Source organism: Morone saxatilis, unplaced genomic scaffold, assembly GCF_004916995.1.
Source record: "Morone saxatilis isolate NCDOM2014 unplaced genomic scaffold, NCSU_SB_2.0 Contig22, whole genome shotgun sequence".
Classification (NCBI taxonomy): Eukaryota; Metazoa; Chordata; class Actinopteri; family Moronidae; genus Morone; species Morone saxatilis.
Window position 1 is genome coordinate 8,081,583 of NW_023339785.1, and position 19,991 is coordinate 8,101,573.

Sequence of the window (19,991 nt, forward strand, 5' to 3'; positions counted from 1 at the left end):
AAATCCGTATTTCTCCCCTCTCCGGTGAAGTGAGGGAATGATGCACGACCATTCAAAAATATGACTGGGCTTCTAATGATACAAAGCTTAATGCAAATGGGCGAAGTGTCCCTTTAACTTGTATACCCCTCCAAGCACCCCTGCCAACCCACACCTCCCCATCCACAAAATCATAAAACTGCAATCATTCATTCTTTACTGCAGACCTAAGGCAGCTCAAATCATGGGGGGTGGAGAAAGAAAGGGAAGACATGGAGGGAGAAAGCCTGAGAAAGAAGCTTACAGAGAGATAAACGAGCAGTTGAAATGGAAAGGAAGGAGAGTATAAGCAGGGGGCAAGAAGATGAAGCTGAAATTGGAGAAACAGAGAAAGACGAAGGGAGAAATGAGCATTTTTAGAGAGCACAGATGTGAAGAGGATTTCTCCTGGGATAGAGAAAGGAGATCCACTGTTTTCACATCCAAAATCAGGCACATTACAGTTATGTAGAGAATGGATGAGAGAAAAGGTAGTAGCGATATCTTATTCGGAGAGACAGGAACTTCAACAGATACGGAAAGAGAGATGCTTGAGTGAAAAGACAAAAACAGAAAAAGAGAAAGAAAATGCAAACCTCTTGATCCTTCCCAGGCTGCGGCAACACTCCCAGTAATCTGAGGACTTGATTGAGAACACTTCATGTGATTGGTGTAACGTTAGCCTCCGCAACCTCCCCGAGCACTTAACGAGGAAATGACCGCCACACTCTGGGTAATCTGTGCCAATTAACTACCATGGCAACCAGGGATGTGAGGATATCAGCTGTCCTTTAATCAGGGTACAGGCATCATCTCAGGTAATGCTGAGAAATGTGAGAATTTATGTACACATACTGACTCATATAAACACTGGCGGGCGTTCACACACACACGCACACACACATATTTTATGTTACCATGGATATTTCTGTGATGACCTCATTGAAGCAAAACATCAAAAAAAAAAAAAAGGTTTTCAAAAGGATTACTTCCCTCTGACTCTGATGTCACTCATGTAACGTCTGGTGACTGAATACCATTTACATACTGTCTATTGTATTGTCCATGTATAAAAGTACCTTAATTCATTTGCTCTGGGTCCGCTTATCCAACCCAGACCTGCTCTGTGTATGTAAGTTCACCAGGATGCCGGCATGCTTTATTAAACTGACACCACCACAGCAAACCTGAACTGGACTGAAATGATTTTTCTTCAACAGATTTCTAGTTTTAACACAATCAACCTCAGAATTTAGAGGAACATTCTGGTCTATTACAACTTTCCTCCTATTTTCCTAGTTTTGTCAATTATAAATCACTCTGTGACCTGAAATGCCAGTTATAATCCCTCATTGTACAGGAAAACTGTGTGCACAGACAACTATTAAGTATGGTTAATCAACGTTAATCAGAGACCTCAGTATGTAACCCGATGGTATTTACAATAGACAGTTCCAATAAGAGTTTTACAGTTATTATCCTCATTCTCTCTTTCAAATAAATTTGGCTAACCTGGGTGTTGAACCCATGCGATCATCATGTCACCACTTTCAAAGATCTCTGCACATGAAACCTATTGGGAGAGATTGATCATGGATATACATGACTGGGGGATGAATCAAACATGGTGGTTATAAAACAGTTTATGTGCGGGTCTGAACTACTGCGGCGCTCCTTCACAGGATAAGTGAAAACTTTTATCTGCTGGTGGCACTAAATGGACGGATTTATCCTCTGGGCACCAGGAATGTCATAGCAATTAATCAGGTAGTTGTCGGGATATTTCAGTCTGACTGATGACTTGCCTTCTCTTAAATCAGTGGTTTCCAACCTTTTTCTTTAAGGGACCCTTTTCTATCATTGAGTAAACTGATAACCACTGACTAAGAGAAACTTTTTATGGATGTTTCTTCAATGTAAAACAAATAACAGTACAGAACAACTGATAAACTGCTGACAATTACCACAAATAGTGAAAGCAATAACTGCAGAAAGTTTGTGTAAAATGAGCAATTTGGATGAATTTTGAATGGATTATGTCCTGTGAATAGATAATTTTAGGAACTTTTTCTACAGTTCTGAGTGTTTTTTTTAACAATCATGTTGCGCATATTTTTGTCAAATACAGTGTTTTCTTCTCCCTGACGCTTGGCTATAACTACATGCTTTTTTTCAGGGTTCTGTGAATATAGCTTGTGTTCATGTCTGCCCTTAAACTGTGAGATCATTTTTAAGTTTTAATCTCCAATAATCTAAACTTTAAAAATAACAATTTCATTTAGTTTTCTTTTTCAGAAATGATTGAAATGAGATATAGACTACTATATTTTTTTATAAAAAGCTTCCTTACACCCTTTAAAATCAAGAAGGCCTTTTGACACCCTGTGAAGTTTGGCAACCCCTAGTGGAGGTCTGGACCCCCATGTTGGGAACCAGTGGCGTAAATCTCCAGAAAACATACCTAATGCTAATGCTGCTAATAGAGGATGCAAGGATGGTGGAAGAAGTTAAACTGCATGCAGCAGGTAGAGCTGGAGCGTTGCTGGCAGCCTAATTATAGGAACCACTGAGATAAAATAGGATGGGAACACAAATAATAGGATGGCACATAGAACATGTGATTATAAAGATGACTTCTGTGCCTGCTTTAACTACCTCAGTGCTTCATATAGTAAAAAATATGACTACAGGTTGTATGAAATTGGATTTTCCTTGTAAAGAGTCTTAGAAATGCATGTTGAAGTAATTTGTCATTAATAAATGTATTTTCTAATGATTTATAATGTGTTAATCGTGAGAAAAAAATTATCCTTTACAGCATTTTCATTAACAAAAAGCTTGTATCAACTTTCCTTCTGTTCTGTTTTGCATGGTTTGACATGCAGTAGAATTTTGCTGGAAGTTTCCTCACACCCAAAGGGAAATAGCTGTAAGGCATACAACTGGAACTGTTTTACTGCGCACAAATCACACCACTACCATTATTCAAAATGACAGTTAAAACCTCTTGGAGCAGGTTTCTGCTGTTATCAAGGGTTGTTACTGGCTCTTGTACTTTGCCTTACTTTTCAAAATACATTCACATGCCACAGGAAGCAACAGGGTTTACGGGAAACGTGGTCCTAATTTTGAGGGTAAAAAAATGTTACAAGTAGCACCTTTAATATACTTTATGAGAACCAACTTAACACCATTGTTCTTGCACAGTAAAGCCTACCCATGTGGTTTGTAGCTGGATGAACGCCGGCTTGAATCCCCATACTCACTTTGGAAATCTGTTTCAGGAAAGAATGAGTAATGCTCTCACTTCTTTCAAAAGTATGATATTGAGATGAGTGAGGCAGATAACCCCCAGCGGCTGTAGGGGAGCTGAATGGTCAATAGAAGAAGAGGACTATGGTTGTGGTTGTGTGATACAGAACTGGAAAAGAGCTAGTTGCATGTTCAGCAAGCTTTCCCTGAATAAATAAGGTTAAAAAGAAAGTCAAGATCCCGATGTTTCCATCCCAGCACTGACTCATCTCTGCTGGGGTTGGTCTTCCTTGTCAGCTTGTCTGGTGTCTGGTGGCATGAGGCAAGGGCAGACGGATGACAATTCAGCATTTTTGACTGCTGTATTCCTCCTCCCTTCCATCCTCTGCCCCTGAGCTCTCCACATGGTTTTCATTTTCTGCGCAGGCCGCAATGTCAAAAATCACTACATTTTTGGAAGCAGATGATTGCATTTTTTTTTTTTCATCTATATTTAGACTACTTTCAACCCACTACTGACAGATATTAAACAGATAGAAAGTGGGGAAAGAAACAGAGACCCCTAAGGTATTTCCAGTCAGTCTTTATCTCCTCTTTGCTTCTGTCTATTGTGGCAGAGGGGAAGTGGTTTCTGCAGTGTGGGCCATGTTGGCTACAAATACCAGAGACAGACAGATAATTACACTGTCAGACTGGGGAGATCCTGCTATTGTGCAATCCGTGTTTGCACATGCCGACACATCCAGGCTAATCTGTTTTTTTGTTTTTAAGTGATATCATTTGTCCCAGTTTAATTTTATCTGAAACAACTGTTTTCATGCTGAATATCGGTCTGAGCATACAACATTTTTAAAACCTTTGAACCCACTCTTGATTCTGGCCTTTTTAGTGCTTCACCCAGCCATATTCTTTGGCCAAATCCCAAAAGTCTGGACTTGCCTGGGAGAGCTCCGACTCTGAACCGCACTCTTGCTAAACCAAGGCAAGCTGGGAGATGTCCCTTAGAAGAAAATGAGCAACTTCGAGACGGCTCCCATGAGAATTTCTGGAGCTCTCCATAAATTATGTGGCTTTTCAACATGTGACAGTCAGCATTTCACCACACTGGGTGGCACTATAACTTTCAGAAGACAGGAATATCGCGGATGCTGCATTGCAACCGTTTGAGGAACACAGACTCCACATTAATCTGACCAATAAATGCTCCGGTACATTATATAATTATTTGAATCTGTGAGACTAGGTGGGAAAATGTGGGAAATGACCCTTCCTTTGACAACTGCACAATTGCCTTTATATCTCCAAATGTATGCATTTGTATGACTGTTCAACATAAGACTGTGCAGTGAGCAGCATAAACATGTTTGAAACTGTATGAATGTGATGAAAGGGACCGAACATGCTCAGCAGAAAATAGAGGCTACAGCGTTCATCGTTCAAGTTTAAAATTAGTTTGTTTCGATAGGAATTGTAAGGTAGCTCCTTTTTCTAACCTTTTTCTTTTCTCCCCAACATTTTCTGTGCCAATACTATAAGTGATACCCTGCAGAAAACATTATACCAGCCTGCTACTGATGGTTTGCTCTTATTTTTATGTATAAATAATCAAAAGCCTTTGCAAGGCTGACTCTATCAATCAACAGAGAAAGGAAACATTTTGCAGGGAGCCACGTGTTCCATGTGTAAAGGGTAAATAAATACTTCCTAGGGCCTACATTGCTGATTTATGGACATGTTTCATCACTTTTTGACATTGTCTGTACTCATTTTAGCTGCAGTTAGTGAATTCTTGGACTTGTATGTCCCCTAATCATTAGGAGCACATTAGCTGAAAAAAAGTTTTGACCTACAAATAGGCATGTATTTCATTTTATTATTCTCTGTGCTTTCCTGGTTTCCTTTACAATTCCTGAATAACAAAAGAAAATGTATTATTGTTATCCTGGTTAACAGGGTCAGTGACTTGTCTTTCTTAGGTCGTGGAATGAAAAATGTTGAAAGACCTGATCTAAGCCATCATTTGTGTATCTAACTCTCAGAAATGCAATTTTTCTGCCAAGCAGCACTCGATCACAAAGATTTAACCAGCCAGCCCTAAACAATGGTCTCCTGTCAGCTTGATCAAACATTGGTAGGAAAACACTGAGTGGGTGCTTTCAGGCCTTACAGCCAGGCTCAGCCCCAGCACAGTTAGTGGGCATACACGCAAACGCACACACACACACACACACACACACACACACAAATGCATACACATCCCCATGTCAGGTATGCATCAGGTATGCATGCATGCTTTCAATTCAAAACACAGCAGCCATGCACACTCACATGCATGAATGCACACACACACTTGGTGGCCTCGGTTGCTGTTTCCCCTCTAATCCTCGTTTCACTGGTGTAGATATGACTTCACAGTTTTACCCGACCCCTAATTGAGGCGCTGTGGGTTGTTTGTGGAGCTTTAGACCAGCCCAGAGCCATAGTTCACATTAGGGTTAGGCAAATCTGTCTCACAGGATGTACAGAAAGCTGCAAGTTCCACCCCAGGCATATTTGTATTAAACTTTTAGAGTTTTTCTGCGTTATTATGCATATGGGCCAAGACTGCTTTATTATTAGAACATGATTGATATCATCCACAGCATGCCACTTTCATGCTTTCATATAAGTCTGATATCCCCTCCTGTCACGTCTCCTGGCACCTGCCCTCAAATTAGATAATGGCCTTCTTGAAGCTTGGCCATCAATCAAATATGACAAATGACAACCTACTTTGACATATAACCACTTTCAATAGCTTCGATAGCAACACAATCTTATCCTGAATCATCCTGAGAGACAAGTGCTATACTGTGTATATGTATTAGAGAACAACCTGAGCTGTGTGAACTCAATATGAATGACATGTTACTGGAGTAGACCAGCAATCTGAAATTGAGTGCCAGTTCCCCAAAACTGTTTTCTCTGACTGGTTCTGACTGATTTAATATAAGGCGATGTCTAACCAAAGCAGGACTGAAAATAAATACTTGCCGCTTGTTGTCACAACCACGTTTGTGTACGGGCCCAGCAGTAAATGACAAGGACACTGCTGATGAGGTTATTACAAAGATAGATACAAGCTAACTATATTTGACTGCCAGGGACTGCAGATGACACATTCACATGATGGACTCAAGTGCTCATGTTAATTAATGTGCATTGTCCCTCCTTAAATAAATAAACTTCAAACTGAGTGGACATTGTCTTATACAAAACACTGCAAAGTAAATGCACTTACACAACATACTTGTGTGGTCTGTAGGATACATAATAGGCCAACATGACATACTATTTATATTTCATTTACTATTTGCCAGGTTAGCATAGTTCAGCAAATTGAAGGGATTTACTTGTTAGTCGGCTGCCTTCTCGGTCCAGCTGACATCTCTCTCTCTCACCACTTCATCTTGTTTGGTTGTCCAGCAGAAAGTGAGCACTGAAACTTTGATGCTGAGTGACACGGTGATCCCTGTTCTTCAGCGTCTGCCAACAATCCAAGCAACAAACTGTGACTGTCTCATTCACTGTAGCATAAACTCTCACTCTGTGAAAAAGGTTATGCAATAAACTCACCAGTCATTTCGCTCTCCTCCACAAAATATCCACCGCTGTGGTTCATGCAAGACTGTGTACTCGAAAGTGTGAAAAATGAAAAATGATTTAAAATGTTGTGATCCATCACATTAGACTGTGGTGTTCTTCTGTGCAGCCTCAACTATTTCATCTTTTGAATAAATGAGTTGTTTTGCTTTAAAGGAAATACTTTTACAACAATCAATTGATCCTTAGTCTGCAATGACCAGTAGCTAATGGCGGCTAGTTGTAGGTAACGTTAGCACATTTCAGACAGATATTGTAGATGGCATTGACAAAAGTCTTTCTTTAAGGCGGCATGGCATACGGATTGACATGAAACACTAACTATGGCTCCACCTTAAGTTACCCATCCCAGTCCTGTGTCAGATGAAGCATGCCGCCTTGCATTATCATCTGTGGTGGTTAGAAGGTCTTTGCCTAACTCGTGTGCTATGCACGGCTTTGGCGCGGCTTATCTCGTGTATTTATCCAGCGCTGATCCACTGTAGCTCTGCCTGGAAGCTGTAGCCGAGTCAGGAATTCAGAGTTGTGACAAGGTTTATGTTGGCCGAACCGCCTGAAACTGGAGCTGAGCGCCGCAATGCAGTCAAATAAATCATCTAAAGAGAGAGATGGCACAGAGAAATACAAACAAATAGCTTTTTACAAAACAGTGTTTCCAGCAAAGTTTTTTTTGGCAAAAGACAGCGAGAGGCAGCGTGAAACAGAGAAGGGCAGAGAGAGGCACCAGAGATAGGGTCCACAAACGCTAAATACATGTCAGGTATACTCTTTAAGTGAATTTATAGTAAAGACTTCAGTTGAAGATTGTTGAAGTGTCATTATGTAGTCAGCGGTTTCATTCAGACCCTGAAGCTGTGTAGAACTAGTTGGACAGCCAATCTTCTACTGTGTTTAAACAATAGCTGATTTTCTAGGAATCGTCAACTGAATGAGGTCCAGGAAAAGAGAAAGAGACAAGCTTATAGACAGAGAAACAGAGAATTGATGACAGAAATAGCAGAGACAGCGAGAGAAGAAATGGGATGGGAAAGAGTCAGCTAAGACTTTTTTTGTCCATCAGAGAGGAAGACACAGAGGTGAACAGAAAAGGAGAGAAAAGAAGAGAGAGAGAAAAAGAAGTGAAGAGAGACAGATAGAAGGAGAGAAAATGCAAAGAATTGTGAAAGACATAGCAGAACCCAGGGGGCTGTTGTAACAACACCAGGTCTGATTAGAGCAAATTACTCATCTCTTTTCTAATCGGTTTCAGCATGAATGAATCTGCTCCCTCTGGACATCAGCCACCAAAGGCTCAATACAAAATTTAGAAAAGCTCTCCCTCTCCTCAACAGTTCTTGTCAACGTGCTGATGTGCATAGTGGAGATTGTTGCCCAATGGCAAATAGCAAGACTGTGCACTGCACAGGTTATGGATAATCATACAGTATGCTAACCTAAGTACGTTTACGCACTGATTTGCCAAATACGTTTTGAAGAAAATATAATATAAAATATAATTGCAGCATCCAACTTTTTCAACATTATATAAATACAATATTTTCCTAAACATAACAATAAAATCTTGCTTTAGTTGTAGGAGTACCGTGAACATTTTGCAGATATTTTCAGAATGAACATTTTTAATTTGGCAGTGGACAGTTTGCAGAAACCATAAATGTTTAATGTGATTTTTAGGACACAGGGCTGCGTATGTAAATGTGGCAGTGGAATATAAAAGTGGAAATAAAAAAATTAAAAAACTTTGTGTAAGTGCATTCTTTCTTCCTTCCAGGGAAGGACATGTTTAAGGGAAAGTGGTAAATAAGCAGAATAGAAAAAGAAAAGAGAGAGAGAGAATTGCATTTGTTATTTCTTGCAGTAAAGCTTAGAGTTTGGCAGCTGAAATTTCTCCCATTCCCTGATAGCAACGGTCCGGATGCACAATGAATTTCTAAAAAATGTTCTATTACATCCTGAGCAGTTTCATTCATGCCTTGAGGCTGTGTAGCACCATCCGATTAGTCCTCCTCAGAGTTTAAACAAAGACTGATTTTGTAGGAAACATCCACTGATGAGGGTCCAGGGAGACAGAGATAGACAGCCTGACTTTTCCCAAACACGGTTCACTCCACACCCAACCTGGAAGTGATCTGACTTTATAGTACTGATATAATCCAGCCACAGTGTACATTGACCCATTTTCAATAAAGCAAGAGCTGGGAAAAGTAATGTGGTCACATAATTAAATAAATACAGCTAAGGGGAGCGGTGAACAGGTGTTCTCAGGACATGAGTGGATACGCAGTGATGTGGGTATTTATCTGATCTTTCTGGTAATATCTTCGAAAAATGTTGTAAAGATGAAGTCTTAAATGACAAGATGGTCATAGTCAAGTTCCTTTTTAAATTCACAAAATATCTTAACTGGGCTTTATGATATGAAAATGTGGGTTTAAGATTGAATGTGTGCTTCCTCTGTGCAGCTGGTAATCTACTGTTACAGAGACTAAACATGTGTGTGTGTGTCCTGGATAATGTGAATGTATGAGTGTTATGATTGAGACTAATTTCACAATTATAGACTGACAGAAAGAGTGACCTCCCTCCACATTGCACTGATATTGTACTTCCTCTCTCTGTTTCTGTTTTGTTCTCGCCTCCTCATCAATCTTTCCTTTAACCTTAAAGGACTTATTTTCCTTGTTCTCCCCTTCTGTTTTTCTCTCTTCCTCTTCAATTTTGTGTTACTTTCTTCCTCTTTTGGTCCTGGAGTATAGAAAGCAACCTCAGGAATCTTGCCTCTGATCCCTGATTGGCTCATTTCTAGACAGTGTAACAATTCAAGATAAAGAATCAGGCTCTTGAGCTCACAGGTTAATCCTTTGCTTTTAATGGATTTATCAGATGCCGTGGGGGTCGAAATTCTTGTCTTCCTACAGTAGTAGAAAAAGTTCACCACCTTTCATCCATATATCTTGCTATGTTAGCACTGTAGTATTTGTAGTATAATGCATGGAATTAGTTGCACCAAGTGATATGTGAATTTCATTCTTAGTGGCAATATACACAATTTCTAATTAGAAAAAAGGTAATTGGCAGGACTGCTTTTACAATTTTTATCATCATCATAAGGTAATAAAAAATGAGTAAACCCTGCGTCTTATAGTTAAACTCTGTGTGTGTAGGTGTGTGTGTGTGTGTGTGTGTAGCTCCATTCATGTTTTTTTTTCACCGCATTGCTTGACATTGGTACCAGGCAGCCCACAATGGAAGCTATCCAAAGCTTAGAAAAATAGCCTTAAACTCTGTACATTCTACTCAATTAAATGTCATTACATGTGTGTAACCAATAAAAGTTAATAGAAAGTGTGATTAACTCAGTGTGCAGCAGCACACTGGCTGTGGTTGGAGTCTGACTGTGCTTCCACTGCAGTAAACTCAATTCAAGGTCACGATTTGCAGGCCGCGTTTGGAGGGATCTGGATGTGGGTTAAGAGTCTGAGCAGCAGTTTGAAATAAGATTTATTTGGAATCCCTGATCTCTCTTCGTAATAACTGATTATCAATTAATCATACAAATAACATTTTTCGGGATCGTAGGTTTCTTTGGTCCTTGGCTAACAATAATCACACAATCCCCAACCTTTCTTTTATTTACTGCCTCAACCGGTCTTTACTAAGTGTGACATTCTAGTTTCTAGCTAACCAAACTGAGCACCATGCAGTCACCATGCTGCATTGTGCTGAATGCTGCATCAATTATAACAAGAACCATATAGGCTTCTGTGCTTTTGTGGTGTCAAATACTATAAATTAAGCAAAGTTCAAATAGGTGAAGAAAAAAAATCACTTTATTCCACAAGTGTTGCATTAAATTCAGTGAGTAAGTCGGGTGGAAATGAGGCTTACAAGAGCTTCAGCCGCCGCTGTCACAGGAGACTACCATGGAGCCAGAGTGCATTTAGTCTTTCTCTTTTTTTCTGCTTTTTTTAGCTTTCTTTTCACGCCATTTCTCCTTCTAACTCGAACCATTCCACCTTGGCTGCCGGCTACCAGAGAACAGAGATCGTTAATTGTGCTCTAGACTCACATGCACAGATGGCGGACTGATGCATACACACACTCACACACACACGCACGCGTGCACGCGCACGCACGCACACACACACAGTAGAATGATAGTAATTGAAATCCTAAGTGTTGGGTATCCAGGAGTGAACGCAGGAAGAAAGTCTTAAAATGCTGCTCTCTCGAGCATCCTAAAACACTTTAATGACTTTTATTGTGTGTTTGTCTTTGTGTGCATGTATGTGTGTGTGTGTGTGTGTGTGTGTCCACATGAAAACATGCGCATATATATATATTTATTTTATTTTATTTTATTTTTTTCCTGCACAGTGTGTTCTGGCATTGTTGCTTGCACATGACACTATTTGGTTGTAAAATATGTACCAGAAGGGCTTGGTATTGTTTGAGGGCTAAGTAGAATGTTTCCCTGAGGATCATGGGATTGACTGAGGAGGCTGGCAGGCGGCTAAATTACAGAGAACACTACAGACCTCATCCTGGGGTGCAAAATCATTCTGAAAACAAATGATGTAGCAACATTTCGCATTTTATGAACCCGCAAGCTTATAGCAACAGCCTTAAGGAAGTGGCCTACAGTTCATTTATTAGAATATGAAAGATGTTTTTACTGCATGATGCCATCTCTTTCCATTTTCCATGAGCAAATAAATAGACAGTTTCTCCAAAACAACATCAGCACATAAAGATGTGATCATATTTCCACACACACACACACACACAAAGGCACATAAGTACATATGCAGCGTACTGTAAAACAGTACACTTGTGTTTTCACAGATTTGCAGTTTCACACTCACAAGCCCAGCAGGCTAAAACACTGTAGCTCCACCAATCACAATGCAGAGGTTTTAGCTCTCACGGGGGAGCCAGCCAATTAGAGAGACCGGTAATGCAGCCCATATGAGTAGGGGCTTCTGGGTAGTCCCAGCAGGTGTTGCATTGATTATGATCTGACACTCTTATCAGCTGCTAACTAGAAGCATTCCTGACACAGAGGAGGGAGTTCAACAACAAACTCTTGATGTGATGCATTTGGGAGCTTAGTTACACTTGTCTTTTCAATGACTTCTGATCATAAAGATTGTTGATTCTGAGACCACACAAGGCTTAGAAACAGCAGCTTAGGAAAAGTCCAACTGTTTTGCATCTGGACTTTAACAATTGTTCTTACACATCATAAAGGTAATAAGAGTCACCAAAATCAAGCAAATAGGAAATTCTAAAAGAACTGATGTATCTTAGTCCTTTACAGTTAAGCAGCCATGTTTGGTTAAATAAGGGTTAAAGCATCCTTACCTACTATCCAACTGTCAATGTGACTTTGGAGATCTGATCATAAGGACGTGCCACGGCATCCCACTTGGTCTCGTGTTCATCTCTCCTGTGGAGGTATTTAATTAAATGTGCCGCCACATCGCTTCTTCCTGCGCCATCTCCCTGTTTACATTTTATGTCCTACATGATGTCTGTAAACATTGCCACTTCCATGCAGCGACAGTGATAACACACATTGCTCTGGAGTTTATTTGTAATAATATGAATTATGCTTCATTTTCCACATGGGTTTCTACATGCGCTTTCCATTACATACAAGGCAAAATAATGTGTTCCTACCCAGTGGTTTTTGCCATACATGAAACAAGGACAAGGACCATTTTTTCCCACACTATTACAATGCTAAAAGGATTCTACCTTATATCTCCACATCATTAATCTTTAGTTTATTTAAATACATTCATCCACACAATAGAGACACTGTCATTAAAATAAAAATGCTTTATTTTTTTCTTTTAAATAAATATTTGAGTAAATATGGACCACAAATACATGTTTAATCCAATGTTTTAAGCCCTTGTTTGGCAAGGTCAGATAATATAGTGTACATTAGAGTGAGAAATGTTTATTAGTTGTAAAGACAGCTATGCACTAGCATGGCCTGAAAGGACTAGTTCGACATTTCGACAGGTGCAGACCAGGGCAGATGAAAAATTGAGAGGAGTCTAAAGTGTATTAATCAATTAATTTGTTAATTTCTTACCTGAAGGCAGAAAATGCAGAATGGTGCCCCTTTGCAAAATTTTATTTATTTTTATAATTTTTTATTTTTTTATTCGGTCCTGTTTTGATTTCCCTTATGGTGTGTTTCTTTAGTTTCCATCCAAATGCCTAATGCAAGTTTTAACCAAATTTCCAGAAGATAAAAACAGGTGGATGAAAACACATTTTACAATAGTTTACTTGGAAAAGTGTAAACGTAACTGTATATTGCTATTTATTATAATTAAAATCTATATATATACTATCATTAAATATACTCATACTATAATTAAATAGATGGTTGCTGCTTTGTGTCTCTATGTTTTGTTTACTCTCTTTTCAACTGTTCACTTGTTAACTTTCTCAGACACCATGTTGTTTCTGCTGTGCAGCATGAAAAAGATTTGTCTACATAGTTATTTGGAAAAAAATATCCTCTTCAATGGTCACCAATCCCCATTATCAGAAATTTCTATCGTGGTGAGTCATATGTAAGCAATATTTTACACACATAAACACTATTACTTTCTCTGTGCTTCTCTGATATATGTTTAGACATGGAAACGCCATCACTTACAGTGCTCTGTTCCTGCAGACAGACGCAGACAGATGTTATCCTGTAGCTGCCATCACAAGGCACAGATAACAAAACAATAAGCTGCTGCATTGTAAAAGGCATTTTTAGTAGTTCAGTAGGTTCAGTAGGTTTTTAAAAAGACTTCTTCTGTAAAAGAAAAATTCTTAAACAAGGACCATATGATACTGAGTGTGTGTGAACATGAACTGTATGTGTGTGCATGTGTTGGTGGTATTTCATCAACCAAGAAAGAGGTAAAACTATATTCAATTTTAATTTTAAAATAGAAAATCTGAAACATGATCCTCTAGGTTTTAAGCACATATACATCATCTTTGACTAGAGTATTTGATGACTACGTGCTGTTTCGATAAAACACAAACAACAAACTGCGGTTACTTGTTATTTTCCCCCAACGGCAGCCCTTAAAGATCCAGCTACAGACAACTCCACAATACATTTAAAATGGCCCTTATCTCTAACCAGGGCCATATGATGCCACAGGGGGAGGTACATTTCTACTGCCTGGTGGTTTCATCTGAGGGAAGTTTGTTAAAGCCATCTATCCATGACATGACAGTCAGACCTCTAGCTGTGGTCGAAATCAAACACCCCCATCTTATCTCCACTTAAAGACCCCCTACTTTAACCTCTTTACTTTGATCCTGTTTGATCTAAAGGGAAAGTAAATAAGGAAGCTTGGGATGAGAGCATGAGGGGAATTGGATAAACTAAAAAAGGAGAAATGTTTGTTCCATTTAAATAAAATTGACTGAAATGGTGTATGGTTGCTTATTGTCAGTCAATGCTTTGTGTACATCAGTTTTACCTGTGCAGCAGGTTTAGACAGACAGTCAAGGTCAATATCAGGCTCAGTATGTACAGCATGGGTTCAGGATTTTGTTTTATATATAACAGGCTACTGTATTTAAGTCCCCAGTCCCCAAAGCTCCAAAACCCCTGGATCCAACATTTCCCATAATACTATCTCATATTTCTAGACTTCTAATGTCTGGTAAATGCTACTGTCTTTCAAACTACACGCCCTTGTTTGTTTTAAATACATTTGAGGTTTCCAATCATAAGGTTAGATAAGCATGCTGACACCATCAGAGCTCCTCCAGAGCCGAGCCACAGACAGACATTATAGACCCGGAGTCATGTGGTCATGAATAAAATCTGGAGTGCCCTTTTAAAATAACTAACTCCTGGAATGTTTGGAATATAATAAATTGAGGATATCTAACGGTTAAAGAGTATCCAGGGGAGCAGGAGGTCTGTAAATTTTAAATGGAGAGGTACTTTGGTCTGTGCTTATTCACCTAACAGCATACGTCTACAGTACATAGCTGCATGGCACAGTTAGTATAGTACTTGATTTAGCTAACTTGTAGGTGAAATAATACTGAAATTAAACTATTCTTCATTTTTATTGGGGAACTGCAGGGTTTCCCTCAAGTACCTCTGATGGGTCCCCAGTTTCCACTCTGACCGTCACTACAGCAGAAGGATGGAACACATCCACCAGATGTGGCAGGAACACACTACACTGGCAGTTTTATCCACGCAGACAAATCTAACGGCCATAAATGGGTCAAATCCTTTGTGTTCGGTTATCAACACACTGAGTACTGCTGATGGTTTTGGGACCCTGGATTAGGCTGTAAGTGAATACAGGTGGGATTTCAGCACACAGACACATGTGACAGCAAGATAAACATACGTTTAAATACAAAAATGAGGAGCTACTCACAGGCCGTAGAGAGTGAGGTGGCATTTTAAGCACACGCATACACACACACACCTTTGCTCTCACCCCACATCTGAAAGTAATTCTGGGTCTGGGTGTGTGTGTGTGTGGTGGGAGGCCTGCTGGATTCCAGGGCGACCCCCCCCCCCCCAACCAGGATGGTGGACGAAAGGGGAAGGAAATGTGAGCGGATGGTGGTGGTGGTGGGGAGGGTAGAGGTAGGTAAGTGTTTTGGGAAACGTGGAGGGAACAGCAATTAAAATCCCCTTTTCTCTGTCCTTTTGATGGAATTCCCGGCGGGGTCGACTCAAAGCGGGATTAATCACCAGCCCTCATCCCCCTGAAACCTTCATCCCTCACTCCCTCTTTCTTTTCTCCTTCTTCCCTTTCTTTCTTTCTTTCTTTACAAGTATGTGTCATTTCCTCATTAATATCCTGGGAAAGGAAATCGAGGGCCAGGGCAAGGCAATGTAAACTGTTTCTTTTTCTTTCTCTGCTCTGAGTTTAAATAATTCTAACAAATGTTTGGTTGAAACTGTAAAGACCTGAGCCCTCTCTGCTCACTTCATTGCAAAGAATATCACTAGATCTGGCCTTAATAGACTTTTGTTGCAAAGTTTACAGTGTCGTCTTAAACTTGACAATGATTTGTGCGTATGAGGGTGTGTGTATATGTGATAATGACTTGTGTGCTCACACATGGGCATGGGCCAACCCTCTAACTCTGGCCGAATGGCCTTGTTATCAATGTAAGCCATGCATTGTATTACAACCTGTAATTTAGTTTACATTGTGCTTGGGAAAGCAGTAAATTACATGGGTTTCTGCTCAAAATGAATAGCCGGCTGCTCTACAGTTGAGACAAATGTCTTTGCTTTTGCTACTCGAGGCAGAATTTTTTGCTAACAGTGCTTTGAAACATATAATTTTGTCCCAAACTCCTGGCTTTTAAAAGCAAAGTACAGTGAAATCTAATAAGGCACTTTCAAAAGGGGTTTTCTCCTGCTCTGTCAAATGAATGCTCGTTATTTAGCTTCTCCCACTGACTTTTGGAGAACATTTCTACTTTCTGCCCCTTTCGCACCCACTCCTCTCCATCTGTCTTTCACTCTCTTTCTCTAAAACAAACATCCCAACAACCCTCAGGAAAACTGTTTGGATGTGCATGCATTTCATCACTTCCATTAATTGAGTCTGTGACTCACAGACTTCTATTGATGTTTAATGGTATCAGTCATCTAGTTTTGGCACGAGAAGAAGAGACTGTTATTACGCAGCTTTAGTTTCTTAATAACTTGCACATTGAGAAACAACATTTTCATTCCGGGAACACAAAGAAGTGTTCACATTTTTATATATTTTAAACTGCTACTCTCTTCAGTAAGATATCATTACTAATGTAGACATCAACTAACATATTACACAATAGATTTGTGACTTTATTTCCAGTAAAGATTTACTTAAATTTTTGAGTTTTCCAGTAGTTTGTGATCATTTTGGGAATAAACTCTTCTGGGATGTGAGATTCAAAGATCAGATTATCAACACCACTCAATTAAAAGAATCCCTTCCTTCCTGGGACCTCTTGTTTAAAAGGGTCAAATCAAAGTGTGAAGGTGTGTGTGTCCACTCTTCTGGTGTTCATCTGATAGACTGTTTAAGGGACCTTTGAAAGATTAATTCAATCATCTTTTAAATCAATATGAGAGACGGATGGGAAATGTATAACACCATTTATTAGTATAGGAAGAAACATTAACCTCCAGAATTTTAATCTCCCCAAACAATCTGAAGATTGTGGTTTTGATAGGGAAAGGTGAGTTTTGTAATTATAGGAATCACAAAAATATTTAAAGAGCAACACGACGACTGATTGGTTCACAGGTCAAATTTGTGAACGAGTGGAGCTCTGACAATGTGGGAAAGCGGAAAATATGGAGAAGCTATAAGATTAAGCTTGGAAATAGCAGAAATTCACTAATAGAAGAGTATGTAAAACACAGAAGCCACAGAGGAACATTGGTGTTATTTTGTCATCCAACATTTGTGATGTGAATGTTTCTGAAATGTTAAACCTCGACATTTTATCTGTTTGAAATGTATTGGTTGACTGGAAGTTCAAATACAGCTGGCTGAGTGCAGCTTACTTATCTATGAAACTAATTACTCAGGCCAAAATATCTACTTTTGTACATGAAATAAAAAAATCTAATAAGCATTAAGCATTTCCCCCATGAAATCTGTTCTTTAGAGGATGAATATTTTTTTGGGCTTTTGACAACTTTCCACAAGATTTAATATCTAAAAAGAAATTTGAGTTGGAGATTCATGGTCTCCTGAGGATAAATGATTCTGATGATCCTTTGAACTTTCATCTTCCAATCTCAGGCCAAAAACTATACTTAACATCTCAAAATCGAATGGTCAGAAGATCCAAAAGTTACGTGACTTTCTGTCCATTTTGGTCATAAGGATATTTTTTTAAGCATCCTCCTTTTCTTTTGCTTTCCTAAAATGAATAGTGACTTCACAAGACCAATATTAGGATTGTCGAGAGAATTGCAGAAGCAGAGGAGAGAATACAAGGCATGGAGGACGCAATGTCGGAGCTACTAAAGGGAAGGGGATAGAGGCCACCTTTCTGAATGTATATGCACCACCTGGAGCAGCACATTTTGGACCTTTGTTAACTAAGACCCAGGGTTTTGTGATTTGTGAAGAATATTTAAATGTGAGATTGAACCCTGAATTAGACTCTTTATGGGAATCCGTAAAAATTAACAGTATAATGCAGAATGCTGGTGTAATTGATATTTGTAGAGAACTGCATCCTGCAACTAAAGATTTTACCTTTTTCTCATGTCCCCACTCTGCCTATTCTTGAATAGACTACTTTTTAATGTTCCAAAAGGATGTGCATGCATCAATTTTAAAAGGAGGAATACATCTTGGAGGCTGAACTCCTCTATACTAAATGAGAAGATAAAAGAGGAGATGAGGGAGGAAATAGAAAAAATATTTTGAAGAAAACAATAATGGCGAGGTCTCTCCTCCTATTCTGTGGGATGCTTGCAAAGCAGTGCTACATGGGATAATAATTGCCAAAACAGCTGCAAAGAACAGCAGGATCTAATTAATTTAGAAGTAGAATTAAAAAAGATACAAAGGCAGCATAAAACAACATTGGTTTTAAATCTAGCCAAAAAAAGGCAACACACAAAAACTCAAATGAATAATCTCCAAACACGAGATTTACTTTAAAATATGCTGTTTGTGAAACAAAAATATTATAGGGAAAATCAACATGTGTTTTCCCGCCAATGGTAATTGTTTGCTCCGCCCTTAATAACCTGCACCTGCATCTGATTACCTTACACCTGCTCACTATATAATCTCTGTGTTTTCCTCCGTCCTGTGCCAGTTTGTCTTTGTCTACTCAGTGAAGCTTACCAGCAGTATTTCTTGTGTTCTTGTACTTTGTTTTTCTGGATTTTTGCCTTGCCCCTTTTGGACTTGTTTGCCTGTTTTGTGGATTACTCATGTACTGAACCTTGCTTCAGTAAAAAAGAACTGATTTACATCTGAACCCTGTTTGTGTGTTGAGTCGGGCATTTGAGTCCAAATTCTTGATTAAAACCCTAACAAGAAAGGTATTTAGAGAAACTCTAACTCCCCAACTGCTGGACATTTAATTGGGTAATACAAAAAATGGAGATGCCCCCCTCATTGCAGGAGACAGTTATAACCGTCATCCCCAAGCTGGGTGAAGATGGGCTGGAGTGTTAAATTTATAGACCTGTTAGCCCCTTAAACTAGGACTATAAAAGCCTCAATACTAGTTAAAGAGACTGAACAAAATTCTACCTGAAATTATACATTTACATCAAACAGACTTCATTAAACGGCGCCAAACTCAGGACACTTTAGACGTGACACACCAGATAAACCAGAAGCAAATAGAAGCAGCCATAATGGGCTTGGATGTGGGAAAAGCCTCAGTAAACTGGTCACTGGCTTAATTAAATAATAAATGGTGTTCTTTCAGGCTACTTTGAATTGGAGTGTGGCTGTCGCCAAGGATTTCCTATCAGCCCCATATTGTTCACACTCTTTATAGAACCTCCGACTCAATTGATCAGGCAAAATGATAAAATGCTCATTGGCAGGAACATAAAAAGTAGCGATGTTCGCAGATGACGTCCTGGTGTTTTTGATGTGTACAGCCCACTCTCTTCTTGTCTTCTTCTCACTTTTAAAATTTGGATCAGTATCAGGATACAAATTGAATACTCACAAATCCCAGCTTTTAACATTTAATTATTATAGAACCAGTATGTCTTAGAAGGCATGAAGTAGGTGTGCAGATACAAAAGGACCTAACAACCCTGTGATCCAATGCTTAAAAAAAACCTACTATCAAGCAGCTCAGACTAAACCCTTGGTTGGAAGTCAATTGAATGCCAGAACTCAATTCAGATCCCACTTAAGGCCATTATTGGAGACAGTGAATCGAAACACCACCTGGGGAAAAACCCAACCCATGGTTAGACCTTTCACTTAAAACCTGGTTTAAAGTGGTTAAATCCTTTGGTTCCTTGGAACCCTACTCATTGATATAAGCTTCAAAACATGGCAGGAGTGAAGGTT